General features: G+C 41.6%; 1 protein-coding gene across 2 annotated transcripts in view; it reads left to right on the forward strand.

Annotated features, from left to right (window-relative positions):
* The window catches only part of LOC112254505 (protocadherin-15), a 222,762-nt gene that overhangs the window by 198,267 nt on the left and 11,343 nt on the right, over window positions 1-13,152 (forward strand). The window lies entirely within an intron of this gene.

Genomic DNA, 13,152 nt, shown 5'->3' on the forward strand with positions numbered 1-13,152 from the left:
TATACCGATGAGTAATGCCTATTTGTGCATACGATATAGTTTGCGTATCTTAGGACATTGCCTATTTTTCAAACAGAAAAACAATTTCTTGACTAAAAAGGCCTTTGTCCACCAACAATGGACTAACAACAGACATCGGTCTTTAGAGCATGTCATGTTGAGCTTTAGACATTTTAAGGACTGCCCCCAATGCTTTTGCCTGGTCCATATGTAGGATCAAATAGCAAAACAAGAGTGTTTGAGAGCTTACACACAGCTCTGCTTTGAGATAGCGGCTCGTCTCCTACACCTGTTCTTGAATAATTTTACTTAATATTTTATTGTAGCTGTATCTGAGATATGTTATTAAAGTACTATACAGCGTTAGATAATTTGCATTGGAATATAGTGGCATAATGTCAGGGATGCTAGGTAATACTCTTTATAAAGGTAAGGCTTAATGACACCATGTTTGCCTCTACAGAAAGTGATCCTCCCTGCTTCTTTAGATGCTAATAGCTTAAAATGGACGTACCTCTGTGACTGTGCTTTGATTTCTTCAACTGAATTATGATTAGATTTTAGATTTTTGTACAATTTTTTTAATTACATTTTTATTGAACCTTTATTTAACTAGGCAAGTCAGTTAAGAACACATTCTTATTTACAATGGCGGCCTACCAAAAGGCACAAGGCCTCCTGCGGGGACGGGGGCTGGGATAAAAAAAATATAGATATATTTTTATAAATGCATAAAATAAAATAAAAATATAGGACAAAACACACATCACGGCAAGAGAGACAACACTGCATAAAGAGAGACATAAGACAACTACATAGCAAGGAAGCAACACATGACAACACAGCATGGAAGCATCACAACATGACAACAACATGATAGCATCACAACAAGGTAGCAGCACAAAATATGTTACAAACATTATTGGGCACAGACAACAGCACAAAGGGCAAGAAGGTAGAGACAACAATACATCATGTAAAGTAGCCACAAATGTCAGAAAGAGTGTCCATGATTGATTCTTTGAATGAAGATAAAACTGTCCAGTTTGAGTGTTTGTTGCAGCTTGTTCCAGTCGCTAGCTGCAGCGAACTGAAAAAACGAGTGTGCTTTGGGGACCATTAACAGTATGTGACTGGCAGAAAGGGTGTTGTATATGGAGGATGAGGACTGCAGTAGATATCTCAGATAGGGCGGAGTGAGGCCTAAGACCAGTTTACAGAGGAGTATAGAGTGCAGTGATGTACCCTATAAGGAGCATTGGTGGCAAATCTGATGGCCGAATGGTAAATAACATCTAGCCGCTCGAGAGCACCCTTACCTGCCGATCTACAAATTATGTCTCCGTAATCTAGCATGGGTAGGATGGTCATCTGAATCAGCGTTAGTTTGGCAGCTGGGGTGAAAGAGGATGTCGACCACATTATCTACCAAGGGAATTCTCTTCGATTATAATCACAGCCGTATATGTTCCCCCCCAAGCAGACACATCGATGGCTCTGAACAAACTTTATTTGACTCTTTGCAACTGGAAACCACATATCCTGAGGCTGCATTCATTGTAGCTGGGGATTTTAACAAGGCTAATCTGAAAACAAGACTCCCTAAATTTTATCAGCATATCGATTGCGCAACCAGGGCTGGTAAAACCTTGGATCATTGCTATTCTAACTTCCACGACGCATATAAGGCCCTCCACCGCCCTCTTTTCGGAAAAGCTGACCACGACTCCATTTTGTTGCTCCCTGCCTACAGACAGAATCTAAAACAAGAAGCTCTCGCGCTGAGGTCTGTTCAACGCTGGTCCGACCAATCTGATTCCACACTCCAAGACTGCTTCCATCACGTGGACTGGGATATGTTTTGTATTGCGTCAAACAACAACATTGATGAATACACTGATTTGGTGAGCGAGTTCATTTGAACATGCGTTGAAGATGTCATTCCCATAGCAACGATTATAACATTCCCAAACCAGAAACCGTGGATTGATGGCAGCATTCGCGTGAAACTGAAAGCACGAACCACTGCTTTTAATCAGGGCAAGGTGACCGGAAACATGACCGAATACAAACAGTGTAGCTATTCCCTCCGCAAGGCAATCAAACAAGCTAAGCGTCAGTATAGAGACAAAGTAGAATCGCAATTCAACGGCTCAGACACAAGAGGTATGTGGCAGGGTCTACAGTCAATCACGGATTACAAAAAGAAAACCAACCCCGTCATGGACCAGGATGTCTTGCTCCCAGGCAGACTAAATAAATGTTTTGCCCGCTTTGAGGACAATACAGTGCCACTGACACGGCCCGCAACCAAAACATGCGGACTGTCCTTCACTGCAGCCGAGGTGAGTAAGACATTTAAACATGTTAACCCTCGCAAGGCTGCAGGCCCAGACGGCATCCCCGGCTGCGCCCTCAGAGCATGCGCAGACCAGCTGGCTGGTGTGTTTACGGACATATTCAATCAATCCTTATCCCAGTCTGCTGTTCCCACATGCACAGGCTAAAAAGTGTATGATTGAGGAAGCCAACTGCCAGAGCAGCTTTAGCAGCTTAACCTGTTGTGAAGCTGCTAAACCCATAACAGTGGGTCACTGCACAACAACCTGCCCAAATCAAAGAGCAACGTCACGTTTCTGTCAGACCACCACCCCCTGACCACTACCAATCCACTCTCTACAATGAAAAAGATGGGAACATTAGCAGTCCCTATGGGACGGGGAGAGAGGGCTCTTTCTCCCCCTCCCCCTCTGGAGGGTCTGGGAAGGCCTATATCATACCGACCCGTCTCTATGGAGGGTAAGAGGGGTACGAGTTGCTGAAGATACAGGCTCTGCTGGACCTGGTCCGGTGGGAGCTGCAGCTGCTCCAGGTTAGGATGAACGGCCAGGATGGCTTGGAGGGTTATGACGTCGAGAGAAGCCGCAACACAGAGGAGAGCAGACTGTCGTTCAGGACATGCAGGAGAGACGCCCCAGGGGAGGGCGTGACTCCAGGGGCTCCTTGACTTTCCTTCCACTACTGCGGAACCGGGACAGAATTGACATGCTGGAGCTGAGTGCGGAGACCCTGTTCTCCATCATGATCCGCTCCTACAGCCCCATATCAATAGGGAAGGATGTGCCCCCATATCATCATCACCCAGGGGAAAGCTCCCGACACAGGCCCAGAAGCCCACCCAGCCTGTCCTCAGGAAGTTCAGCTGCAGTTCAGCTGCAGCATCTCCAGCTACATAACCGCTGAGCCCTGCGAGATAACAGTGGAGATCATCCCTGACCCGCTCTGTCTCCTGCTGGGCCCCTCGGACCGAGAAGGAAACAGAAGGAACTTGGACACAAAGCAGATATGGGTCCTGTGAGGAACCAAACCAGCCAAACCTGACCAGCACAGAATCTGTGGTCCTACCAAACTCAACCAAAAACACTAACTCCTCTGAGCTGGAAACAAGTAAACAAAGCACTAACAATGTGACCTCAGAGGTCCAGGAGCCGAGCCAATCAAACCAGTCCAACGCAGAGTCTGTGATTGAGGAACTAAGCAATTGCTTTCCAATCCACCACTTTCTGATATTCTCTGTCTGATGTTTTTGTTAGTGTTATCATCAACAAAATAGTTTATTTTATAATAATCATGTCATCACAACTAACAGCAAGTGGGATCTAAGTAAGCGGAAAGATCCCATAGGTTTTCAGAAAAAGGGGCCAATCCTGAAGAGGTTTAAACTGAGGAAAATATTTAAATATTGTGTGATAAAACACTTTCATCTTCCCAAATGTATAACACCTTGTTTTTTCTCTGTCACCAACCATCCTCTACCTACTCCCTGTTCTGCTATAAATATTCCATTACGTTCTCAAGGCTTCAGCAATATGTTGAAATGGACCTGCATAAAAATAACTCCTTTTATGTTGTACTCCCATACAATCTTTATTTTTAACGAGAGTGGTCTATTATGTTCTATGCATTTTTGACAGACAGATTAGAAATAGAGATAGGTGAAGAGGTTGGGCGAAGAGATGGGAGAAGGAAGGGATCTCACAGGGATTGAACCCAGGTCTATGTGAGTATGTGGATAGATAACTTTAGAGCCTTTATGACTCATTCATACAAACAAACTTCTTCTAAACCCACTCTCCTTTGATTGTATCCATTCAGAACCTTCACATTGTGAGTCTAATGGTTTTTAATTTCCCATGAGTACCCTGGTGAGTGGAGAGCTCTTATTCTTCACAGAGGACAGTGCATTCGATCAGAATAGCCACACCATCTATATAATACATCCTGAAGAAAAGAGTTTCATGAGATAAATGCAGTCCATTTTACTTATTTCAAAATCATGCAAGGACATTTTATTTGTTTAAGAGTGCAGGAAAATTGAACATTTCCAGAACAACATTGAATTGTACAAACTTTCTAAAGTGCTCTGACAAGAGGATGGAATAGAGTGTGACACAAGAGTTCAGATATTTCTCTAGATGTTTGCCATTGGGAAGTGGTAGTTGAAGCTGTGGGTTTATCAGTAGGCTGATGATGATGTTGTGGATGGAGAAAGTTAACTCCTAGGGGACATGTCTGTATACATCTGGCCCTTCTTTGGATACTGTGCTAACAAACCTCCAAACGAGATTCAACATCATACAACACTCCTTCCGTGGCCTCCAACTGCTTTTAAATGCTAGTAAAACTAAGTGCATGCTCTTCAACCGATTGCTGCCCGCACCCTCCCGTCCGACTAGCATCACTACTCTGGATGGTTCTGACTTAGAATATTTGGACAACTACAAATACCTAGGTGTCTGGTTAGACTGTAAACTCTCCTTCCAGACTCACATTAAGCAACTCCAATCCAAAATTAAATCTAGAATCGGCTTCCTATTTCGCAACAAAGCCTCCTTCACTCATGCTGCCAAACATACCCTCGTAAAACTGACTATCCTACCGATCCTTGACTTCGGTGATGTAATTTACAAAATAGCCTCCAACACTCTACTCAGCAAAATGGATGTAGTCTATCAGAGCGCCATCCGTTTTGTCACGAATGCCCCATACACTACCCACCTATGCGACCTGTATGCTCTCAGGGCTGTCCCTCACTACATATTCACCGCCAAACCCACTGGCTCCAGGTCATCTGTCTATTCTAGTGTATACTTTTTAAAGCCCCGCCTTATCTCAGCTCACTGGTCACCATAGCAACACCCACCCATTGCATGCTCTCCAGCAGGTATATTTCACTGGTCATCCTCAAAGCCAACACTTCCTTTGGTCGCCTTTCCTTCCAGTTCTCTGCTACCAATGACTGGAACGAATTGCAAAAATCACTGAAGTTGGAGTCTTATATCTCCCTCTCTAACTTCAAGCATCAGCTGTCAGAGCAGCTTACCGATCACTGTACCTGTACACAGCCAATCTGTAAATAGCACACCTAACTACCTCATCCCCATATTCTTACTTATCCTTTTGCTCTTTTGCACCCCAGTATCTCTACCTGCACATCATCATCTGCACATCTATCACTCCAGTGTTAATGCTAAATTGTATTTATTTTGCCTCTATGGCCTATTTATTGCCTTACCTCCCTACTCTTCTACCTTTGCACACACTGTACACAGATTTTTCAATTGTGTTATTGACTGTACGTTTGTTTATGTGTAACTCTATGTTGTTGTTTTTGTCACACTGCTTTGCTTTACCTTGGTCAGGTAACAGTTGTAAATGAGAACTTGTTCTCAACTGGCCTACCTGGTGAAATAAAGGTGAAATAAAAATAAAATGTCTGTACAGATCCTCACAACATGCTAAACTAGTAGCTGCATTATGGATCTCTGGAAGGGGCTTATTAGACAACCAATTAAAACTAAACCACTGGCACTGCTGTCCTCGGAGCTGTCAGCCTCTACTCTTATCTCCCTCACCCACACAAACGCTCTCTTTATTCTTTCTTACTCTTTCTTTCTTGTCCTCTAGATCTCTGTCTCTCTTTCACTTTATTTTCCTTCTCCCTTTCTTGCTCTTTCTCTCTTTATTTCTCTACCTGACCCCTTTTTGTTATTCCTTTCATCTGTCCCTCTGACACACTACCATCGACATCAATCTTCTTTTCAAGGCTCCTGTAGCTCTTTTTTCCTCTATCTGCTCTCCCTCTCCCTCACTCCATCTGTTTGTTTCACCTCTAACCCTCCCTCATCCCTTCTCAATAACAGTTATATTTCATTCATCAGCCTTTCCCCTGCTGTTCCAGAACAGACCAAAGTCTGGCGAATTGTGTATTCTGTGTTCACCACATGGGCTAATCTCTTCTATCAAAAAGGCCCACAGCTCACACACTATTTTCTGGTTCAGGTGTGCTTTTTTTCTTCAGCCCATACAGCTGTAATTTCTAACAGATGTGATTGTATTTTTTTTGTTCCTTTGATGGCAATTATTGTGTCATCATAAACCATTATCTCCAAGTGAATTGATAGCATCTAAGATAGGAAGAGACTCCCTTCTCTTGGTTTCATCCGGGATGCATTAGTATTCAAGTGTTCATTAGTTATATGGAGTTGACAACTCTTCTGATTGTGCGTCCCGCTCTTCCCCCTAATGCTCACTGCCTTCAGTGTCTATACAAAGGGCCACTTGTCTTGGTGCTTACTAAAGACTGCACCAGCCCAGCAGGCCATTCATCAACCCTACTCCCACCTAGCCAGTCCCATACTGGGAGGTGTGGTCGTACAGGCTATGATCTGTCCCTGGTCCCTGCCCCATAATAACAGATGACTGCTTTCCAGAGGAAGTTCACTGGGAGAGCGATGATGATAGACCTCCCAGTGAGAGTCCTCATTACACAGACCCAAAGACACACTACAGTAAGTAGTACACCACTGGACCGTAAGGTCCCAGGGTGCTCCATTAAACCATGTTTTCATTGACTTTATTTGCACTATGTCTGGGAAAAAGAGTTAGTTTTTTTTCTGGGGAAAATCTGTTTTGCTTTATTTACTATTGGATAGTGTGAGGCGCAATTGAGTAAAGCATGAAGAATGCCTTTGAAAAAAGGGTGCAATACTGCTTTCCAAACCAGAAACTAAAATTCTTGAAAATAAGGCCAGGAAATCAAGTAACCTCTGATAGCCAACAAACGCATAGCTTTCCATTACTTTTGGTTAGGCAGTGTCAGATGTGTAACTGTGTTAGAGCTGTCAAATTGGTGAACGGCTGCTCTTGTAGTCATTGTCACAAAACCACACCCGTCCTTATATCCCACCCACTTTAGAAGTTCAGAACAAGAAAGTGTAGGCTATATAGAAATAATGACACATATGCAAAATCATTCAACAAAATAATTGGGATTTATATCAGCCTAATTGATGTGATATACAGTGCCTTGCGAAAGTATTCGGCCCCCTTGAACTTTGCGACCTTTTGCCACATTTCAGGCTTCAAACATAAAGATATAAAACTGTATTTTTTTGTGAAGAATCAACAACAAGTGGGACACAATCATGAAGTGTAACGATATTTATTGGATATTTCAAACTTTTTTAACAAATCAAAAACTGAAAAATTGGGCGTGCAAAATTATTCAGCCCCCTTAAGTTAATACTTTGTAGCGCCACCTTTTGCTGTGATTACAGCTGTAAGTCGCTTGGGGTATCTCTCTATCAGTTTTGCACATCGAGAGAATGACATTTTTTCCCATTCCTCCTTGCAAAACAGCTCGAGCTCAGTGAGGTTGGATGGAGAGCATTTGTGAACAGCAGTTTTCAGTTATTTCCACAGATTCTCGATTGGATTCAGGTCTGGACTTTGACTTGGCCATTCTAACACCTGGATATGTTTATTTTTGAACCATTCCATTGTAGATTTTGCTTTATGTTTTGGATCATTGTCTTGTTGGAAGACAAATCTCCGTCCCAGTCTCAGGTCTTTTGCAGACTCCAGAATGGTCCTGTATTTGGCTCCATCCATCTTCCCATCAATTTTAACCATCTTCCCTGTCCCTGCTGAAGAAAAGCAGGCCCGAACCATGATGCTGCCACCACCATGTTTGACAGTGGGGATGCTGTGTTCAGGGTGATGAGCTGTGTTGCTTTTACGCCAAACATAACGTTTTGCATTGTTGCCAAAAAGTTCAATTTTGGTTTCATCTAACCAGAGCACCTTATTCCACATGTTTGGTGTGTCTCCCAGGTGGCTTGTGGCAAACTTTAAACGACACTTTTTATGGATATCTTTAAGAAATGGCTTTCTTCTTGCCACTCTTCCATAAAGGCCAGATTTGTGCAATATACGACTGATTGTTGTCCTATGGACAGAGTCTCCCACCTCAGCTGTAGATCTCTGCAGTTCATCCAGAGTGATCATGGGCCTCTTGGCTGCATCTCTGATCAGTCTTCTCCTTGTATGAGCTGAAAGTTTAGAGGGACGGCCAGGTCTTGGTAGATTTGCAGTGGTCTGATACTCCTTCCATTTCAATATTATCGCTTGCACAGTGCTCCTTGGGATGTTTAAAGCTTGGGAAACCTTTTTGTATCCAAATCCGGCTTTAAACTTCTTCACAACAGTATCTCGGACCTGCCTGGTGTGTTCCTTGTTCTTCATGATGCTCTCTGCGCTTTTAACGGACCTCTGAGACTATCACAGTGCAGGTGCATTTATACGGAGACTTGATTACACACAGGTGGATTGTATTTATCATCATTAGTCATTTAGGTCAACATTGGATCATTCAGAGATCCTCACTGAACTTCTGGAGAGAGTTTGCTGCACTGAAAGTAAAGGGGCTGAATAATTTTGCACGCCCAATTTTTCAGTTTTTGATTTGTTAAAAAAGTTTGAAATATCCAATAAATGTCGTTCCACTTCATGATTGTGTCCCACTTGTTGTTGATTCTTCACAAAAAAATACAGTTTTATATCTTTATGTTTGAAGCCTGAAATGTGGCAAAAGGTCGCAAAGTTCAAGGGGGCCGAATACTTTCGCAAGGCACTGAACATTTTATAATATATTATACATCTAATTTATGTATTTATTGTCCTATCATTGTGGAACAATTTAAAAAATGAAAAAATATACATCAAATGTATTTTTATATGGTCCTATCTTGACAGAACGGTCAAAAACCCTATACCCTAGACGCCCACCTAATGACCCAGATACTAAAGAGAAGTCCCTATCTGTTTTATGGGCCTGCTGTAAGCTGCCTGAATGCAGCCAAAATGCGGTCAAAGACCTACTAGAGCAGCACTGCCCCCCTCCAGATTCTGAGCCTGCCTGGCAGGGTTGGTCCTACAAAGCCAGAGCCCCCTGATGGGAGAGCGTAATATACAAAGAAATTGATGACCTTGTACCTAGCCAGTGGGGATTCTGGTGGGGTACCCCCACCCAGGAAGGGGCAGTGCTGGCAACACTAGCTGCAGTAACCCATGGAGAGGGGGTCACACTCGGACGTTCAGAGAGGGGGCATGTGGCCCTAGTGGCACAAAATCATCAAAGGTCTGACTGCACAGAAATTCTTGGGAATATGGTCACAACGGGTAGGTGTTTTAGGGGAAGGGGGTATAGCTGATCTCCATCACCTAGGATATGACAATGGTTCACATATTCTCAAAAAAAAATCCCATTTTTGCAAGCCTTCTCATATAGCTGCAACTGTATATTCATTTATAAATCAACACCTTTCTTGAGTATGTGTGTGTTCTTATTTTCAATGACGGCCTAGGAACAGTGGGTTAACTGCTTGTTCAGGGGCAGAATGACAGATTTGTACCTTGTCAGCTCAGGGGTTTGAACCTGCAACCTTCCAGTTACTAGTCCAACGCTCTAACCACTAGGCTACCCTGCCGCCCCATTGGACCATCAAGTAGTTGGCATATATGTATTATTCTTTCAGAACTTCCACGTGGGGTAGGATATTGGAAATTTAATCAAAGCCGACTGGATGATATCTTGTTTTTAAGTTGAAGAGAATAATTTATAACTGACTTTTTCCAAAATAGCATACGTACAGCAGATCCCCTAATTGCATGGGACACTTTTAAATGTTCCTTTAGAGGCCATGCAATTCAGTACTCATCTAAAAAATGCAATTTAGGTCCAAAATGTCCATATTAACAGAGGAAATTGAAGTACGAACAGTATAGATAGATATCAAAACTGTACCATTGAGGCTCAGAGTAAGTTAGAGGAAAAACAAAAAGAAATGGAGGAACATATTCATGAAGGATCCAGTGTAATATATTATAAAAGTAAAGTGTACTGGATGGAATATGGAGAAAAATGCACCAAATTATTTTTCAATCTTCAACATAGAAAGGCTACCAAATTTGTTTTACTGAAACTTGTTACAAATATTGGGGTCACTCATCATTCACCAAACAATATTTTGAATGAGAAAGTAAAGTATTTGAAGAATATGTTTTCGTTTCGGTCTCCTCCATCTAAGCAAATTGTATGTTTTTTTTCCTATTAATAATGTAAAATTAACATCTGTACAGAAATACTAATATGAACGCCAAATTACAGAGGAGGAACTTCTTGATGCAATTAAATTCTTTAAGTTCTGGAAAACTCCAGGGCTGGATGGCATACCAGTGGAGGTATTCAATATTTATTTTTATATACTCAGAGGACCAATATTAGCATGTTTTAACCACACCTATATAAATGGTAGAATATCCGACACTCAACAAGAAGATCTGATTTTATTATTACTGAAACAGGATCCAAGTGGGCTATGTATAATGATCCAGTCCATTTAACATCTTGATGCACCCATCCCGTTAGCGGGATCATTTTTGTCAACATGCGCTGAATTGCAGAGTGCCAATTTCAAATTAAATTACTAAAAATATTGAATTTTCAGTGCAATATAGCAAAACACAGCTTTGCTTGTTGTTAATCCACCTGGCATGTCAGATTTCAATAAAGCTTTTCGCCGAAAGCATATCAAGCGTTTATGTAAGGACATCTCTCTCAGTAGACAAAACCATTACAAATAGCAATCAGCCAAGTAGATTGGTCACGAAAGTCAGAAAAGCAATCAAATAAATTGCTTACCTTTGATGATCTTCGGATGTTTGCACTCACGAGACTCCCAGTTACACAATAAATGTTCCTTTTGTTCCATAAAGATTATTTTTATATCCAAAATACCTCCATTTGGTTGGCACGTTATGTTCAGAAATCCACAGGCTCGAGCGGTCACGACCAGGCAGACAAAAATTCCAAATAGTATCCGGAAAGTTCGTAGAAACATGTCAAACGTTTTTTATAATCAATCCTCGGGTTGTTTTTACAATATATAATCGATAATATTTCAACCGGGACTGTAGCGTCTTCAATAGGACAGAGAGAGAAAATGTCTGCTCCAAGCTGTTGCACATGCAAAACGCTGCATCCAATGATACAATCTTTCTTTTTTTAATGTGATCTTTCTCACTAATTATTCAAAATAAAAGCCTCAAACTATGCTTAAAGACTGTTCACACCATGGGGAAGCCATAGGAAAAGGAATCTGGTTGATATCCCTTTAAATGGAGCGAAGGTAGGCAATGGAACAGAGAGCTTTCAGGAAGAACAGCACTTCCAGGTTGGATTTTCCTCAGGTTTTTGCCTGCATTATCAGTTCTGTTATACTCACAGACAATATTTGGACAGTTTTGGAAACGATAGAGGGTTTTCTATCCTAATCTGTCAATTATATGCATATTCCAGATTCTGGGCCTGAGAAATAGGCAGTTTCATTTGGGTACGTTTTTCATCCAAACATCAAAATACTGCCCCCTACACTCAACAGGTAAAAAAATTGGAGGACTCTTACACTTCAGTGTTGTGATGCAAATATTCTAGCTAAATGCTTAGCGCATAGAATTAAAAAGGTTTTGTCAGATATTATTCATCCTAATCAGACAGGCTTTTTACATGGACAATACATTGGAGATAATATGAGACAAGTACTGGCAACTATAGAACACTATGACATGTCTGGGAAGCCTGGCCTGGATTTCATAGCTGACTTTGAAAAGGCTTTTGATAAATTACGACGATAAATTACGAGTTTATATATAAATGCCTGGAATATTTCAATTTAGGAGAATCTCTTATAAAATTGGTCAAAGTTATGGATAGTAACACTAGTGTAAAGGTGTAAAATAGAAAATAACGACTACATCTCAGAAAGTTTAAACTATCAAGAGGAGTAAAACAAGGTTGTCCACTATCGGCAAATATGTTTATTATTGTCATCGAAATGTTAGCTGTTAAATTGTATGCTTATGATTCATGTTTTCTTTTAAATCCACAATTAGAATCCCTCCACAGTCTCATAGAAGATCTAGATACTTTTTCTAACCTCTGGATTAAAACCAAATTATGATAAGTGTACTATATTACATATTAGATCACTTTTACATCACAGTGTAGTTTACAAATAAAATGGTCTGACGGGGATGTGGACATACTCTGTATACTTTTAGCCGTACACTCCACAGAGCTGGGCTTTAGGGAAGAGTGGCCAGAAAAAAAGCCATTGCTTAAAGAAAAAAATAGGCAAATACATTTGGTGTTCAACAAAAGGCATGTGAGAGACTCCCCAAACATATGGAAGAAGGTACTCTGGTCAGATGAGACTAAAATTGAGCTATTTGGCCATCAAGGAAAATGCTATGTCTGGCAAACCAACACCTCTCATCAACCTGGGAATACCATCCCCACAGTGAAGCATGGTGGTGGCAGCATCATGCTGTAGGAATGTTTTTCATCATCAGGGACTGAGAAACTGGTCAGAATTGAAGGAATGACGGATGGCGCTAAATACAGGGAAAATCTTGAGGGAAACCTGTTTCAGTCTTCCAGAGATTTGAGACTGGGACGGAGTTTCACCTTCTAGGAGGACAATGACCCTAAGCATACTGCTAAAGCAACACTCAAGTGGATTAAATGGAACATTTAAATGTCTTGGAATGGCCTAGTCAAAGCCCAGACTTCAATCCGATTGAGAATCTGTGGTATGACTTAAAGATTGCTGTACACCAGCGGAACCCATCGAACTTGAAGGAGCTGGAGCAATTTATCCTTGAAGAATGGGCAAAAATCCCACTGCCTACATGGACCAAGCTTATAGAGACATTCCCCCAGAGACTTGCAGCTGTAATTGCTGAAAAAGT

The sequence above is a fragment of the Oncorhynchus tshawytscha genome, linkage group LG01 (assembly GCF_018296145.1).
Source record: "Oncorhynchus tshawytscha isolate Ot180627B linkage group LG01, Otsh_v2.0, whole genome shotgun sequence".
Classification (NCBI taxonomy): Eukaryota; Metazoa; Chordata; class Actinopteri; order Salmoniformes; family Salmonidae; genus Oncorhynchus; species Oncorhynchus tshawytscha.